The sequence below is a fragment of the Mesoplodon densirostris genome, chromosome 1 (assembly GCF_025265405.1).
Source record: "Mesoplodon densirostris isolate mMesDen1 chromosome 1, mMesDen1 primary haplotype, whole genome shotgun sequence".
Lineage (NCBI taxonomy): Eukaryota > Metazoa > Chordata > Mammalia > Artiodactyla > Ziphiidae > Mesoplodon > Mesoplodon densirostris.
The window spans coordinates 97,350,466-97,368,426 of NC_082661.1; the positions used below are offsets into that span (position 1 = coordinate 97,350,466).

Below are 17,961 nucleotides of genomic sequence, written 5' to 3' on the forward strand. Positions count from 1 at the left end.
CTTTATAACTGCTGCGACTGCCTTGAGTAGGATGAAAACTCTGCCTGAGGATAGCCTTATCAGTTTGTATTTTTTATTCTTTCAATACCAAAAGGTGAGTCGATGTTAAGTGAAACAAGAGAAATACTCTCTGACAAAAGCTTAACTCTCTTCTCCAAAGATGACACCTGGCCGCAAATGGTAAAACACAGTGTGATCCAATGATGGAATCATCTACCCAATCTGTCACGCTAGAGATGGCAGCCTAGATGAGGAGGTTACATTTTAGGAAGTCGATAGAAAACCCACATGGCAATCTTCACCTCCAGAGGGATCCCAGCGACAGACAAGGGCCTCTTCAGCACAGGAGGAGAGTTTATTGTGCTAGTGACAGACGCGTCAAGAGGATTTAAAGCACCCACATTCTTTCTTATCACCAGCAAGAAGATAAAAGAAACACAGTTGATGTTTGAATGTTTAAAATCTTGAAACCAACACTGTCTTTATTTAAAAACAGATTCTAAGAAAAACCTACCTTTATGCTGAAAGAGTATGTCCTGTGAACATTTACTATCCTGACTGCTATGAGTTAAGTAAAAGTAACTCTTAGAATTGTCCTTTTGTATCCACCATGAATAAAGATTTTTTTTTCCTACTTAAAGTACATATTCTCTCCTGAAATTATAGTGCAAACAAAAGAATGGAATATCCACCTCATCTGCGTTTGTCAGGTAGAAAGGAATATGTCTTAAAATTGAAGATAAAAATGCCCTAAAATTCTGATGTTTTTGAATGTGCAGATATTAAGTATAATTGAAATCAGAACAAGAGGGGGATAGAACTTTTTTTAACAAAATATACACTTTGAAACTAATACTGATTCAAGCCGAATTGAGTAGGTGATGCATGTAATACTTGCATATTCAGCCTAGTCTAGGAAATTTTGCCATGTTTGGCACTTTGCAAAGCGAACCACTTATTAATTTGCAAAATATATATGAAAGGAAACGATGATAAAACAAGTAGTAGTTGAGAAAAACATAATTGTTAATTAGCTCTGACACTGCAATTAAAAAAAATCTAAAATGCTTCTTTTCTGAAATAATCAGCATGGATTTGAAAAAATCAAAGACTTTAAACAAATAACTCAATGTATTCATTAGGTTAGTATTGCTCTCTGTTAACTTTGATGCTTCAGGAAATATATAGACAATGCATAAAGGACAGTATGACCTCTCTGAAATTATTCCAAAATGGAGTTTATTCTAGTTCTACTACTTAAAATGATGTGACCTTGGTAAAGTTTTGCAGTTAATTTGGAGACTCAAATCAGTTCTCATAGCTAAAGAGGGTCATGAATTGAAGTATAGTTGGAAATGATGTCAGACAAAACAGCCTCCATTTTATAGGGAGAATCTTTTATGATCTGAGGACGGAGACAAACTCATCCCGTACATTCACATGAATTTCCCTGTTCAGTGGAAGTTCTGGGTAGAAATAAAAAACAAACAACACCCTGCCAACAACATTCTGAACAGTCTACTAAAATGTTTCTAGCTACTAGTGATGGGGAATAGTAGCTTCTAAGTTAAACTGGCGGGTGTTGCAAGAAAACTTTTCTTGACAAAGATGATAAAAAACATCTCTACCGTGAATTTTTATACAATTCCCAACTGTAGCACAAACCAAGATAAGCATAGAGGACTGTCCTTAAAATCAAAACTAAGATAGTTCTGAAGTTACAGTCAAAGCTAATGCTTATTGAGTGTTCCATCCGTGACAAGTATTGTGCTTGTTATCACAACACTTACATGAAAAAGATGAAATTTTTAACCCATTTACAGATGATGAAACTATGAAAAGCTTATGTCCTTGACTATTTCTTAATTATAAGGCTACGGAGTGTTGGAGCTGGGAGATAACGGCTGCCTGAAGGACCCCTGCTGTTAACTACCTTAAATAGTATGGGGAAAAGATAAAATAAAATGAAGCAATTAAGCAAATAATGTTTCATTAGAAATGTACAAAATAGATCTATTACATACTGAATTTTAAAGAGAAAGTATAAATTCCTCTCATATTTAAACCAAAAAGCCTTGTGGTTTAAATAAAACTTATGGTCCGAGCATCAGAAATGATAAAAAGACTTTAAGATTTAACTTATAGGTTGTATGCTTTTTCTTACATCTTCAAGCTATAATAGTATATCTCACACTACTTTGAGTATGTGTGGGTGTATATGGGTGCATGTGTAAAATGAGATAGGGACTGGATGGTCACAATATTGAAAATAAATAAAATAATATAGAATAGCGTACAGTAGAGTACATTGGAGTAAAATAGGATTTGAGATCCCCTTATCTAAAATTACTAAGTTACGTTCCATGAACCCTCACTTAGATTGAGGGTGGGGGAAAAGGGAGAAGTATAGGAATCTTCATTTTCAAATGGACATTCAGCCTAGTATTCCTAACCATTGACTATGAATATCTTTTTCCTCCACAAAATTAGCATTTCAAAAGGAGAGTTTTGAGGCACGTACTTTGAGAAATGTTGATTTACCATGTTACATATTTTGCAGATGAGGAAAATTAAGCCCTGAGGAGTGTAAATTAAAGTCGTATAGCAAACTAGTAGCAGAAATCCACAGGCAGGGCATTTTATACACATGTCAAATCAGGTTATGAAATTAGATGGTCTGGAGTAAAATCCATTTTATAATACTTTAAATCTGTGTGAATTTTTGAAAAATCACTTAACTAATCTGTGCTATGACTTTCTTCTTTGCAATATGCAGCTAATGATTTAACTTTCCACACTGGATTGTTGGCACGTTCCATGCTTTAATTCATATGAAATTTATATTATTGAACATAACATACAATAAGTATAAGATCCATATTACTTTTTATTATAGTATGTTATATATGTTTAGATGGATTATAGAAGAAGTGAGAAGAATCATTACAAGGCATCTTGTGCTACTTTTTATTCCGGATTCTATATACTTCTTGTTCCGGAAGTTTGCCAACAGAGCTCTAAGATCTCATTTGTATACTGCTAGGAATAAAGAGACTGTCCTGTTGAATCTTCACCTTAAGAAAAGCAAACCCATGGGCAATACCTTAAAAGAATTGCATGCCTGACAGATGAGTAATAATTAAAATGGTAACATGAGCTTTGAAATCCATGTATGTGGGTTCTAATTTTGGCCAAATCACTCACTAACTAGGTCATTGGTGATGGGGCAAACACCAACTGTTGGAGCATTAAATAAGTCCCACTAAATAGTAACTTTCAATAACATTTGAAAAACATATTTCTTGGTTCTCATTGCCATACTTGTAGCAATGATTTATCTTCTAGAAGTTAAAATTAATCAGATCACTTATCATGGACTTAATGATGTCAGTGATTTTTGAATTTTTCTATTGGAAGACTTTTTAGAGAAGACTATTGAAAGGAAGGAGATGGATTGTTAAGTCTACACGAAGATAATACAAATGGTTTATCAGTTTAAGAGTATTTAACAGTAGAAGAGAATCCAAAATGACGGTAATTATGACAATGGTGAAGCACATTTAAAAACCCGTTTTTCACACACGTTTTACTTTTTCAGAAAAATACTGCTTATCTTCACTGGTGTACCCATCTCCTTCTCACATCAAATGATAGTGCAGATTTGTATTAGTTATGTCAATGGATGACTGCCATATTTGAAATTTGTCCAACTATGCCTTGAATATTCATACAGAGAAGCTTTAGCTGAGTGTTCTATTTGTAACAATATTGACTTTCATAAAATCATTTTCTATTATCAACATACACCATTTCAACCACTTGTAGAATAAATTGTCTTTATGTGGTACACAGGGAAACTGGGAATGCATTTATGACATTATATCTATAAAAAAAAGTGCCATGTTTTAAAAGTTCATCTTAAGTAAAGGAATTATTTGTAAGTTGGCAGCTGTTGAAGAGTAAGTTTCTTCAACCATGTCTTTTGAATAGCACCAATGAAAATAAAACTAAGTGCTTTTTATTTCTCTTTCTTCATATACGGATAAAACACTTTTTATTGATATGACTGTTGATATGACTGTTCTAGAACATTGTTTTGGGTATACTTTCTTTTACACAGAAGTACAATGAATACAGGTATAGAATTTATTTTTATTTCACACATTAACATGTTTGAACTCTCCTGATTTATGAGATCAGAAAGTAAAATTTAAAAAAAAAACGTTTTTACAAAGTTGTGTTTAGAAATATAGACATCCACATACTATATTTACATAGAAAATATGTTGAGTGGACGTGTATGCATATACATACACAAATATATAAACATGGAGAAACCTATATTTATATGTCTTTACATGGTGTATATATATATATACACACACACACACACACACACACACACACACACATAATCTATAGACATTTCACCAAATGATCTACAAGTATATCTATTATCCTTCAGAAATGATGTGAAAAACAATGCTCTTTGTTTAAAAACAGATTATTAGTAATTGATTTGCATGTAATCAAGGCCAATAGGATCTCTTTAAGATACAGATAAATTATATTCATTATTTATTCTTAATTAAAAAGGGACTGAAAACACACCTTGAGGGAGAGAGGGGAATTAATGTAAGCATTAGAGGGAACGATTTTTTCCCTTTCTAATAAGAAGCCTTTCTAACATGATTTATGTGATTAATATTTGACGTATACAATTATCAGTAATAGCAGATCATGTAACTATTTTTTTCAAGTTCGAATAGTTCATGCAGATTAAGTATGCATACATTCCCAATTCAAGAGACAAGGGATATAAAAGTGAACATAAAACTAGATTTAAGAAGAGATGTTTTTTCTGATAAATGTTTTTCAGTAAATTAAAAAAATCTGACTGACATTGTCTTCCATAGTTCGTTAAATTTCATCAAATCATTTATCACATAGACTAAATATTGCTCTGCGATCTTATTACATTCTATTTTCCATTCCTTTTCAAATGTTAAATTGTAACTTATCAAAAGTTAAATTATAACTTTATAACGTATAAATTATCCAAACAGGCCCTCCAAAATGAGCTGGAGAGACTGAAGGAGGTAAATCAGACATGGACAGGGATTTGCCCATTGGGTTGAATTGTGAGGGACTTGGGACTCCAAGTGTCCTATTCTTTCTTATCATGGTCTAAGGCAGGGGTCGGCCAGCAACAGTTTGTATGGCCTGGGAACTAAGAATGGTTTTTACGTTTTTCATAGCATTGTTGGGGGGAAGAAGAAAAACCACACAGAAAATAAACCTAAAAAAGCAATGATGAAAAAAAAATCTTTTTTCAAATGTTAAATTATAACTACTGTCCTCAAGCCTGAAATCCAGGCCTGCCCCACTCACACCTTTCAGTGTTTGATCTTGCTTCCAAGTTCAGAGAAATAGTTTAGGCAGCATAAAAGAACTTATAACTCCTCTAAAAGCCTCATAATCTCAACATTATTGGCATTGGCATTGAAAGGAAATCCTCATTTCCTTTCATTTTAAAAGGAAAATTTACATCACCATTTGTATTAATCAGGACTGTTGTGATTACAAGCCATAGCATGTCAACCCATGCTGCTTTAAGAGAAAAGGACTGCGATGGCTCAGGTAACAGAGAGGTCTATGCATTGGTCTGGTCAAAGATCCAAATGAGAAAACAAATTCTTTAATTCCAAGGCTGATCTAGTCACCAATGTTTTTAACCCTGTTTCTTCCTGTCTGCTTCCTTGGACATCTTGCTCCATCAATCATCTCTTTGCCTTCCTCTCCATTGTTTTTTCCCTCAGTATATATACATGTTCAAACTTTCCTAACTTAAAACTATATCCTTCCACATCTAGATTCGTTTATATGTGTAGTCTCTCACTTTGTCTCAGTATACCCCAACTCAACCACCAAGGTGTACTTTACCTCAAATCCTCATGGTTCTAAGGACAAACCCTAAAATTCAATATATCTGAAAATTAAAGTCTCACCTTGGACCCTACAGAACTTGTCCTGGGTGCTACAGGTGCTTTCTGCCACAGGTACTTTCTAAAGCTAGCACCATTCATAATTCAATCTCTGAGTATCCTTGGCTTCTAGCTCTTCTGCTCGCTCTTTAAGAGGCTTTCAGGCTTCATTTCCAACTCATTATGAGCCAAGGCCTCCTCTTACTGAAGGCATTATTTGCATGAACATAAAGCCACTATCTCAATATAATTTCCTTAAACTTAGAGGATAGAGCCATGTGCATTGGGAGAGGGGGTTGTGATAAAAGGATAGACAACAAGCTTTTTGGATATTTGGCTCATCATTTCAACTACTGGTGTTCCACGTGTATCTGTTTTATAGCTAAGATGCCAAATGATATTTTAAAATACTTTCACAGCTAAAGAATATTTAAACACCACTGTTTTACTGGATAAAATACAAACAACTCCAGTTCATACTCTGACCAATGAATTGAACCTTCCTTTTTCCCAAGTCTGCCTCATATTTTTCAGTCTAGGAACCCTGAATTGTATTTCCCCTTGAACAAACCTCTCTCAACCCCTTTGCACCTTGTACTTGGTATTCGTTTTGTGTGGAACATCCTCAGTCACTTTTTTGTTTGGAGAACACCTGTTCATCCTTTATTCCTCAATGGCACAAACTGCTGATTTTTCTCTGACATCTTTTACTTCTATAAATAGATGTCTACACTTCTTTCTTTCTTTTTGGCTGTGCCATGCGTGGCATGCGGGATCTTACTTGATCCTCCTCCACTGCTTCTATAAGTGATTTGAAAATGAATCATGGAATGACTTTTGCCTTCCTGGCGTTTATAACCCAGAGATATCTGAGAATCATATACAAAATGCTTAGGAATGAGGAGGACAAGATGCAAGCATTGTCTAAGATATGCTTATGAGGTAAGAGCTTATGGAGTGAAGTCTGTGTAAAGTTTATTCGAGAAGACTTATTCATAGAGATGAGTTTAAGTAGAGATTAGAGAAGACAAATGAAACTAAGTTATGTATACGTAGATTATCTCTATTATAATTTGTCAGTAATAATCTGTATGCTCTTTATAAATGTTGTGGTGGAGACCACTTCACTTTATTTTGTTGATGTAATAATGCTTACATATTAAAGCAGTAGGTTGACAAATGAACAATTTAATATAACAACCATAGAGGAATTTTAAATTGCTATAGGATAGTCTTTATTTTTTTATTATTATTATTATTTTTTTGCTGAACATACCAGTTCCCATCTTATCTATATATTGTCATCAAATTAAAGCCTAAACTTTTCAGAATATTGAAATAGAAGGCATTTTGAGTTCTTCGTCCAAGTTCAGCTAAATTACTTGGGAAGGATCTTTTCTATTTTCAGTGTTTAGTTTGACAGCAGTGTTATCAATATCAGAAACTATAAATAACTCATTTTTTCCCCCAGGAGTTTAGCAACATGCCCAGCATTTAGTATACTTAGTTTAATAAATTAGTGTACTTAGTATAAATAAATATAAATCGAAAGGCTCTATGAATGAAGCTACTCAATTTAGATTGATGTTTGCATTAATCAGAGAAATAATGTAATATTTCTCCTGGAATTCTATAGAAGCAGAGACAAATTGATTTGAGAACAGAAGGGATATCTGGATAACTTTTCAAGTTAAGTCTTCATAGTGTGACTTAATTGCCCTTAATGAAATGTTGTGAATTCTTTGAATAATTCACATATCCTATAGAGAAAATTGTACATACATGTAATAGTTATCAACAAATTTCACTATTTTTGTTATATTTTAAAATAAAAATATATTAAATATTTGTGTGGGTTTTTTTCCTGGCATTCCTCCACTTCTTACTACAGTGTCTTTTTTTTTCTAAATACAATTATTTAATTTAAATCACAGAGAGAAAATTGGCTTCAAGTAGGAAATTCCTATGGGATGTCTTTTTTCCTTAAAACAGGAGAAACTTGAACAGACACAATAGTTTTAGTTGTAGAAGCATAAGGATCAGTAAATCCCCATTGTGTTGTTGATTAAAATGATAGTTGGGAAAGGCAGATAGTAGCAACATCTCTAGAATGCCACAGTAAAAACAATATTTCACACTAAAGGGGCTTTCTGTTATTCACAACTTGAGATTTCTTAAACAAACCTGTGTTTAATGTTTGGCTTTGCCACTCTCTAACTTTGTAACCTTGGATAATCTCTCAGCCTCAGAGGCCCCATGGGTAAATTTGGGTTTTTTATACTTTTCTCCAAGCCTTGTTAAATACACAAACTATAAAGTGACAATGATTGGTAGAGTGTTTATTGTTTCTAGGATGTTGATGACAAGGATGGTGATTTTTAAGCGAGTCACCATACCAGGCCCTGAGCTAAGATCATTGGGTGCAATGGTGAGTAAGACAGTTCTGACGGCTCAGAATCTCATATTCTATGTTTCTACTGCACACACGTTTTCCATAATTTTGAAAAATACTATGATGTAAACCGACTAAGACTGAATTGTCTTCATCTGGTCTTAAGATTTTACTCTCTCTTTATATCAGATGGAGTAGAATAACATCCTTTGCCTTGAAATCAACACTTCGATAAGTAAGCTTGGAGTACATCCAAAGAGAAGTTTGATCCTTCATTCAATCATCAAGTATATCATATGTTCAATACTCTGTTTAAAAGCCAGTGATCATAAATGAGCTTTTTTTTTTTTTTTTTTTAAAGAACACACCTCTTCCTCTTCATTTTTTCTTGAGGTACAAACCTTCAGTTTGGATGATGAGAATGAGCTAGCTCTACCATTTACTCCAATGAATTCTAATGGAGGAAGAGGCTAAATAGATCTAGACTCTTTTGGTCTATTAATACTCAATTTATCAAAATTACAGCCTGGTATTTCTGGAGTCGGACTGCCCCAACAAAGCCAGATGTGATAACTGCTAAAGATGAAGATGGCAAATATGGACAACTCAATATGTATATACAGTCTAGTCTGCTGTCTTCCGATGGTCTCTAAAATTCCATATTGGGTCAGAGCTGGGAGTGATACTATGGTGCTGGTCCACCTTTGCTCCACTGCTCCTCTAATTCTGCTTTGCTATTTTGAAGGGAGAATAGGTTCAGATAGTCTGCGAGTTGGTGGGGGCCATTCCCTTGGCAGCTTACTGGGCTAACCAGTACTTATATCTTTTGGTCTTGGGCCTCTCAAAGTTCACCACAGACACAGGTACCCTCATAGTGCCAAGCCCATTTACAGTGTGAAATAAAATTCATATTTTATGGTGACAAGAAAATTATAAACATAAAATTTCTTCTCTGCCCTTTGGCCTCTCTTCACCCTCCACTGTGCATCGTGTATCTGTATTATGAATTGACCAAACCTCCCCCATGGTCAGGAATACCTGCTCAACCAAAGAGAGCAACATTCTTCTAGCACCAACAAGACAACTCCTTAAAAGATAACATTCCTTCTTGATCTTATAAAGGGTCACATGACCCACCAGGATGCCACTTAGATCTGGATTATGTAAACTGTGAATACATCATTTGATGTTCAGCCCTCTATCTCAAAAAACTTATGTAACTGTGCCTTGATTTCTAACTGGCAGAATAGTTAGTTCTCAGAACTTTCTGAGATGTTCTTCCTAGGTTATAATCCTCAAATTTGGCTTGAATGAAATTTTCCAATTCTTTCTTAGATCAACTGATTAACTTTTTGTCCACAACCGTCACCTCACACCAGTATTCGCCCCTCTGTGTGATGGGCTTTCCTGGTAACTTTAACACATGTGGGGTGACCACAACACCAAGATTTCTGAGGAAGTGGCCAGCAACTATTTCAGGGTTTAGCTCCCATTTTGACACTGTTTTTCATTCCCTCGTCCAGGTGACATCGTCTCAGAAATTTCACTGTCGCCTCACTTGCCTTGGTCTGGATCTTCTCTGGTCTTCCTTCTTGTCTCAGCAAGTTCTCCCTTGAAATGGCTTCTCGTTTTCAGGAGGTGCATGTACAGCCAGTCCTTGAGGAAGTAGTCAGTTACCGCCCACAGATTCTTTTCACCGAGACCGGGTCACCTCCAGACTCCAAGTTCCTCCACTGGCTGCGTGAGGATGAGCTGCAAGTTATCTCTGGTCTGGTGTTTCGTGTCCTCTACCAGCTTGTGGACGTGGTGTTGCCAGTGCAGGCACGGGCTTCCGGGCCTCTTGGCCTAGCTGCACTTTCCACCGGAGCAACCCGATGACGGAGCCCCAATTGTGAGAGAGGCTAAGGTCAAGCTCCAAGCCGGGCATGCTCCCCCTTCAAGTTGCGCCTGCAGGCTCTCGGGACCTCCTCGTCTCAGCAGCTTCTTAGCGCCCTCCCGCAGCAAAGCTCCGCCCCCCAGGCCGCGCATGCACAGCCACCATGTTCTTCTACCAGGGAAGTGAGACCGTACAGAGGAGTTTGATACAGTCCCTGAACTGTAACTGAGGCAGAAGGGCATCAGAATCTTCAGCTAGGAAGGTAAGGATGAGGTCCCCATCCCCAGATTAAAGTAAGTTGCAGTAGATCATAAGGAGAAATTGTGAAAGATAGCCAGAGGTAATCTAAAATTCCTAGGAGTTTACTTGCCATTTAACTTTGCTCAGAAGTGTTTCATCTATAGTTGCCTTTTTTTTTTTAACATCTTTATTGGAGTATAATTGCTTTACAATGGTGTGTTAGTTTCTGCTTTATAACAAAGTGAATCAGCTATACGCATACATATATCCCCATATCTCCTCCCTCATTCGTCTCCCTCCCACCCTCCGTATCCCACCCCTCTAGGTGGTCACAAAGCACCGAGCTGATCACCTTGTGCTATGTGGCTGCTTCTCAGTAGCTATCCGTTTTACATTTGGTAGTGTATGTATGTCCATGCCACTCTCTCACTTCGTCCCAGCTTACTCTTCCCCCTCCCTGGGTCCTCAAGTCCATTCTCTAGGTCTGCATCTTTATTCCTGTCCTGCCCCTAGGTTCTTCATATAGTTGCTTAGTTTATACCCGTTGACTAAAAAAAAAAAAAAAAAAGCACTACCTAAAAGTTGAGAGTTATGTTTTAGTCGACAGACATTCTTAGGACTTCAAGCCTTGGAGACAGTATCTTAACTCTGAGAGACTGCTCCAAACAGGAAAGGAGGAGGCCAGGATATAGAGGAGTATTTGCAACAGAATCAGGTAGTCAGAACATCAAAAGATTACTATTAATAAAAGCAAACCAGATATCTCAAGTTAAGGAAGTTAGCACTTTTCTAGGTATGGGAAGATGCAAGAGTCTGGGCTCACTGAAATCATTCTTTTGATGTGCACCTCAGCTCTCTGGGGCCAGTATCCTGTGTTTTCTCATCCTGAGTTTCCTCAGGCTGCACCACCAGGGGTGACTGTAGTCTGATGACTGCTAGACGGTGGGCATTTTTTGTTTATTTCCTGAGTTCCCTCAGGGCTCACTATCAGGGCATCTGCAATGTGATGGCTGATGGCTCTGACATCCTTTGTTTACTGATATGACAGGCAATAATTTAGTTCTCATACCTCATACATATTTGAGGAATTCTCAATAACTGTGATACTAACATTTGTTGAACACTGATGATCTCCCAATCACTGTATTAAACAATTTCCATTATATTTCATTCTTACAGCACACACTATTGGTCAAATTACCATTAGAAAGAAAAAAAATTCCCTCCAGCTATGTTAAGCAGAAAGGAATTTATTACAGATTATTAAATCTCTCACTCAATCCTGGACACGGTTAAGAAAAGAGAGATCTTCGATTGAGATTTTAGGAGCCCTTTTCAAAGCTATGCGGCAGGACCAAGTTTCTAAGGGAACTGTTGTCTTTTCTATGTTCAGTAGGTGTATCAACACTACACTGCTGTAGTAAGGAAACGGCCATGATGAGGAAGCCACTGTTACTTTGGATAGGAAAAACTTTAGTAAGCCAAAACCTCTCTGAACTATTGACTTCTATATCAACAAGCAAACACATCTTTTTGTGTTTACAAGATACCTGTTAGCATAAGGCCACTAAAGAAGAACCTCTCCTCTGTATAGAGAGGGATAGTGTGCTTATTACCTATTATTTCCTAAAAGCTGGGAATGTATGTTTCTTGAGCATATTCTCTGGTTTGAGTTTTGCTGTGAGCTCCATAGTAGACAAAGCATCCTTTGAGTTTGAAATCAAGTCTAAAATGGAGCAAAATATGAGTAGCATAATGAAGTTTATCATTAAATTATATAGGTAACAAATGCTGACTTCATTTTCCCATCAAAGCAAGTTAAGCATCAGTGGTAATTGATCTACATACTTAAAATCTAAAAGAAACCTCTAATAATGATAAATTTGTTGATTCCTTTAATAGTTAACTGTGGTTGTTCAGAGACTTTGTTTTTTTTTTGAGAATGTAGTTCTCTTTCATGTGTTTGTGTATTACAAATAATTTAAACCTTCAACATTATTTCACTCATACATATAAACAGTACAACTTGATATCTTTTATTATTTACTATAAAAATATCCTTGGACATCTAATGAGTTGTAGACCAAATTATGTGTTCAACAAGAGAGCCTGCTAAAATTCTCTTATGCAACTCTGCTCCTCATATTATATTTGTCATTTCATATTCACCAAATTTCTTTAAGTTTTCAGACATTGTATCAGACTACACATCCTTGGCAAACAACATGATGGGATATATATTACAAGGCCACCTTAAGTGACATCACTTCTAATATGTACAAGGATTTGAAAGAGAAACAGAGCTGCCACATTGATTAATAACTTGATGTATTTTCAAGTTAATATTCTTTAGTGGACATTGTTAGAAATTTACTAAAGATTTTTAGGTAGGGGAACAGAGCAGAATGTTTAATATTACATAGTGTGACTGATTTCTTTTGAAAACCTCCACTAAATACATCTCTTGTATAAATCTCTCTACTCTGCCTTCCAGTCTCTGTGTCTCTGTTCACTCATTTCCTTCAAAGCTCAGTGTTTTCTGTGTGAGTATCCCTTTCCTAGATCTTTACAATGAGGGTGCAGATTTAACTTGTGATCTTCTGTGTTCTATTGTAATTAACTCTCTGTAGTAGGTTTCAGTATGGCAGGGATCTTCTTTTATAGCAACATTATTTTGCTTGTTAAAATTGTAAGAAAGTTCCAAGGATTTAAGATTGGTACTTAAAAATAATGAGTTGTATAATACACAGCTTTAAAAATCTATCCATTCGGGCTTCCCTGGTGGTGTAGTGGTTGAGAGTCCGCCTGCTGATGCAGGGGACACAGCTTCGTGCCCCAGTCTGGGAAGATCCCACATGCCACAGAGCGGCTGGGCCTGTGAGCCATGGCCACTGAGCCTGTGCATCTGGAGCCTGTGCTCCTCAACGGGAGAGGCCACAACAGTGACAGGCCTGCGAACTGCAAAAAAAAAAAAAAAAAAAAAAAAAAAAAAAAAAAAATCTATCCATTTATGTTGCAAAAAACTGAAACAAGTAGAGTGAACTGGATACACTTCTGCCTCACATCACACACAAAAGTCAATTGTAGATTGCATAATTTAGAAGAAAATATCATGCAGTATCTTTGTGACTTTGGAGTAGATAGGGTTTCTTAGACATAACTAATCATAAGTGGAAATAATAATTTGTGCTGCATTAAAAATAATAACTTCTGCCTTCACAAGACACTATACATAGGGTGAAAAAGCAACCTACAGAAGGAAGATGATTTCACAGTACATGGATCCAAATAAAGGATTTTTATCCAAAATAAATAAAGAACTCTTACAAACTAATAGTAAAAAGACATAAATCCAGTGGAAATATGGGCAAAAGGTTTCAGCAGACACTTAATAGAAGAAGAAATCCAAATAACCAATTAGTAAACATATGAAAAATGCCAAGTACATTGGTCATCAGACATTTATAGAGTAACAAAAGAGGCCAAGTAATATATTGTGTTAGAATTCAGGTTCATGGTTATCTTTTGTTCTGTGATACCTGAAAGGGGACCAGGAGGGATTCTGGAGTGCTAGGATAATTCCATTTCTTGATCTGGGTGCTGGTTATTCAGGTGTGCTTAATTTGTCAACAACTCTATGATTATGACAGGTGCAATTTTCTATATGCAGTTTAAATTATAGCCAAAAGTTAAAGAAACTGGAAAGAACACAATTATTCAATAGATACACACAATAAGAAGGCTCTTCTCAGAATGTTGGAGAATTTTATTGTGGGTATGAACTGCATCTGAGGCCCAAATAGGTAGTAGTCAAGAGTAGTCAGAAATGCCCATGACAGAGCCAAATCATTTGTGCACAAAAGAGCATAGAACATGGAGGTACAAAATCAGCTGTTACCATGTTACTCTAAGTTAGAAATATCCCTCATTAAATAGAGGGATATTTTCTCTCATATTAAAAGAATGATGCATGCCACTGCTCCCAGCTCAGTAACATTCACCATTAGCTGTCATTTTTGATTTTTTAAATGACTGAAAATGTAAAGAATAGGGGGATTGTTCCTGATGGAGCTATATGACTGACAAGTTGTCTTCTATTTATTTTGCACTAGGTAGTCATATTCAGTTCTGCTGTTGATATAAGTTTGTGTTGTAGGCATTGATATAATATACTCCAGAAGCTGTGTGTGCCAGAAACAGTACATTTTCTGATCTCCTAAATTAAATTGCATTTGACTCTACTATCACATTTACCAGAGTGGATAGATGTCCAACTAATGTGGACCTTTCCTCTTTTCCTGCTGCTCTTCTTTTGACAAAAGCAGTAAATTGTTTATGTATACTCAGATCAGTAGAAAAACATTTATAATTAACAGAAATTTTTCTATTGCTCTAAGAATACATACGTCTTAATTACTAAATCCAACATGCACTTTGATTTTGTTTTCTAACTTGATATTTTGGTGGCATTTAAAATATTTTCTCACCAGATGCTTACGCGTTCTCTTAATTGTATTCTGAAGAATTTTTCTTTTCTGATTTTCTTAGGTCTTTATAACTTCTACATCTCATGTTTTTTTTAATCCTATTTTATTCAGTATTGGGTTTTCCCGAAGTTCCCTCCTAGATCTTCTTTTATCTTCCTCTACATTCTCTGTCTGAAAGGTATCTATCCACCTTCATATTTTTAACTAATAACTATATTTTTGTATCTTCTTCTGACACTTTATCTTAGTTCCTAATCCAGGATTAACTATTGCCTGGTAATCATTATTACCTGTGGTACCTTACTGTTCTGTAGGCCCTTTAATCAAGATGAATAAAATCAATTTTACTGTTATACCAAAAGTTTTCCTTGTTCTGAAATACCTGTATAACATTAACTTTTTCTTATAATTTATGACTAAAACAGATTCTAGACCCAAATCTCTTTAATATGTCTATCCTCTTCCATCCCAATCAATTTAACCTGATTGAAGTTTCCTTCACTTTTTTGCATAACTCACTGCAATATATATATATTTTTTTACTGGTTACCAAACTCATCTCTTTCCCTTCTAATATACCAGGCCTGAAACTTATCTTTCAATAGTACATAACCATCACATTATTTGCTTTATTAATTTAATCAGAGGTTCTGCATGGTATAGCAGGTGAAGTATAAACTCCCTCCAATGTGAAAACACTCCTTTCAGCCTCATCTTATACTACTTCCCACTGGATACTGTGGTCTACTCAGGGAGAATTGTTTGCCATCTCTTCATGTCTCCTTGTCTTATCCCATATTCATTTTTCTTGCCTGGAATACTTTTCCTCCATACACACTTTGAAAATTTCTCCTCTATCTCCTGTATTCAGGCAGTTATCACTTGCTCTGTGTTCTCCCTGATAGGTTTAAATGTACAAAAGGTGAAAGGTATACAAAAGGACAAACTCCCTGTCCTCATGGAGATGGCATTCCACCCAGAATTGGAGCTGGACAATAAACAAGTGAACGAATAAATAAATAAGAAAATCACATGTTAATATACATGCTTGGAAATAAAAAAGGTTTAGGCACTATAACATAACTGGTTACAGAAGGAATTTTAAAGAATAAGTCTTATGTTTGAGCATAGAACTTTAGCTGGGGCTTTGTACCAGTCAGTAATGGCGTTTAAATATAGTTGTTTTTTTTTTTTTTTTCTTATTCAAGAATTCTAGAAGTAGGCTGTTGCTACCATGACTTAGTTATCCTTAGCTTCTTAGCTTTCTCCTTTAAGCTTGTTGCCTCATGGTCACCCGATGCATCTCCATTCATCCCACCTCTGTACACAGCAGAAGAGGTAAGGAATAGTTACATCTGTTGTTTATTTTTTGGGAAGCAACGTGTTTCTCAGAAAAGTGTACAACAAATTTTTGCTTACATTGTATTACCAGCAACTGGGAAATATGTATGCACTAATAGTAAAGGAGTTTAAGAAACTGTAGACTGTTACTGTTATATTTAGCTTGAAATAAACATGATCTCTTCCTCTATATAAAATATTAAGCAAAAAGATAGGAAATGGGCATGCTGAGTAGGTAACTATTAGTGAATGCCACAGACCTTAAGGTTGAGAAATAGTTGGTCATGTCAAGCATCCCAGGCACAGGGAAACTCCAGTGGGAAAGCCTTTTGTGTATTTGTATCTGAGGAATAAAGGTAGGTTACTGTAGCCTGATAGGAGTGAGAAAGATGGGGTATGGTAGATGATGGATTCAAACATACAAAGTCTAAGATTATAACATCTGTCTCCTGCATGGGATCCTCAATTACTCAAGTTGAGGACCTACTTTTTATGCATTTCTTTATTCTAAGCACCTTGCAGAGTTCTAGACTAATAGTAAGTTTTTTTTATGAGTGAATTTAGGGTAAAGCTCTATATAAATATACTGAAGAGCTCTGTGATTTCCTTTTTTATAAATAGCATAAACTGTATTCACAGGAACATACGGTAATAGGTCAAAATCTTATGACTGGTAGTCTTCATTTTTAGCATAGATTTCTCTAAGGTTAATCATATTATTTGAAAACACAAAGGCCTATTTTAATTGTCAACTGCCTCAATTTCGTAATTCCTCCTTACATATGTTGTTTTGTTTTGTTTTTGCAAAAGAAGTCATAAGAAAAATATATTGGTATGTTGGTCTCAATTATCAAATAATTTCATAAATTCTATTTATTTATTTATTTATTTATTTGTTTGTTTGTTTTTATTTATGGCTGTGTTGGGTCTTCGTTTCTGTGAGAGGGCTTTCTCTAGTTGTGGCAAGTGGGGGCCACCCCTCATCGCGGTGTGCGGGCCTCTCACTATCGCGGCCTCTCTTGTTGCGGAGCACAGGCTCCAGACGCGCAGGCTCAGTAACCGTGGCTCACGGGGCCAGCCGCTCCGTGGCATGTGGGATCTTCCCAGACCAGGGCCCGAACCCGTGTGTCCGGCATTGGCAGGCGGACGCTCAACCACTGCGCCACCAGGGAAGCCCCTCTATTTATTTTTAACTGTGGAGCTATGATCATATTTGATATTTCACAGCTGTGAAAAATTCACAAATAACTTTGTTTAGTAGTATTTGATTAAGAAATTATAGATTCTGATTTTTTTAATTGGGCACTGAGATTTGAGTAAATGGTCTATTTAACCAAATGTTACATTGAGTATATGATATATTAGCCCTCTTTTAGGTGGTGTGCAGTTTTTATCATATGACCCGAAAAGAAATGATTGACTCTATTATTTTCTAAAGCTATATGCTAAATTGCAACTAGTGTTACACTTCACATCAAGTAAGGCATATTTTTTCTTTGTAATTGTTCTTTTGAATTCTTTTTAAATACAAAGCACAGGGCCCAGTGAGGGAAATATTAGCAGTAATTTTTCTTATAGTCATAATTAAAAGCTATTTGTGGAAAAGTTGATAATATGCTACAGTTGATTTATATTCAGTTA

General features: G+C 35.8%; 1 pseudogene; it reads right to left on the reverse strand.

The window, feature by feature from the left end:
- Positions 1–9,132: 9,132 nt before the first annotated feature.
- On the reverse strand, positions 9,133–10,404 carry LOC132488368 (large ribosomal subunit protein bL9m-like; annotated as a pseudogene).
- Positions 10,405–17,961: the final 7,557 nt, after the last annotated feature.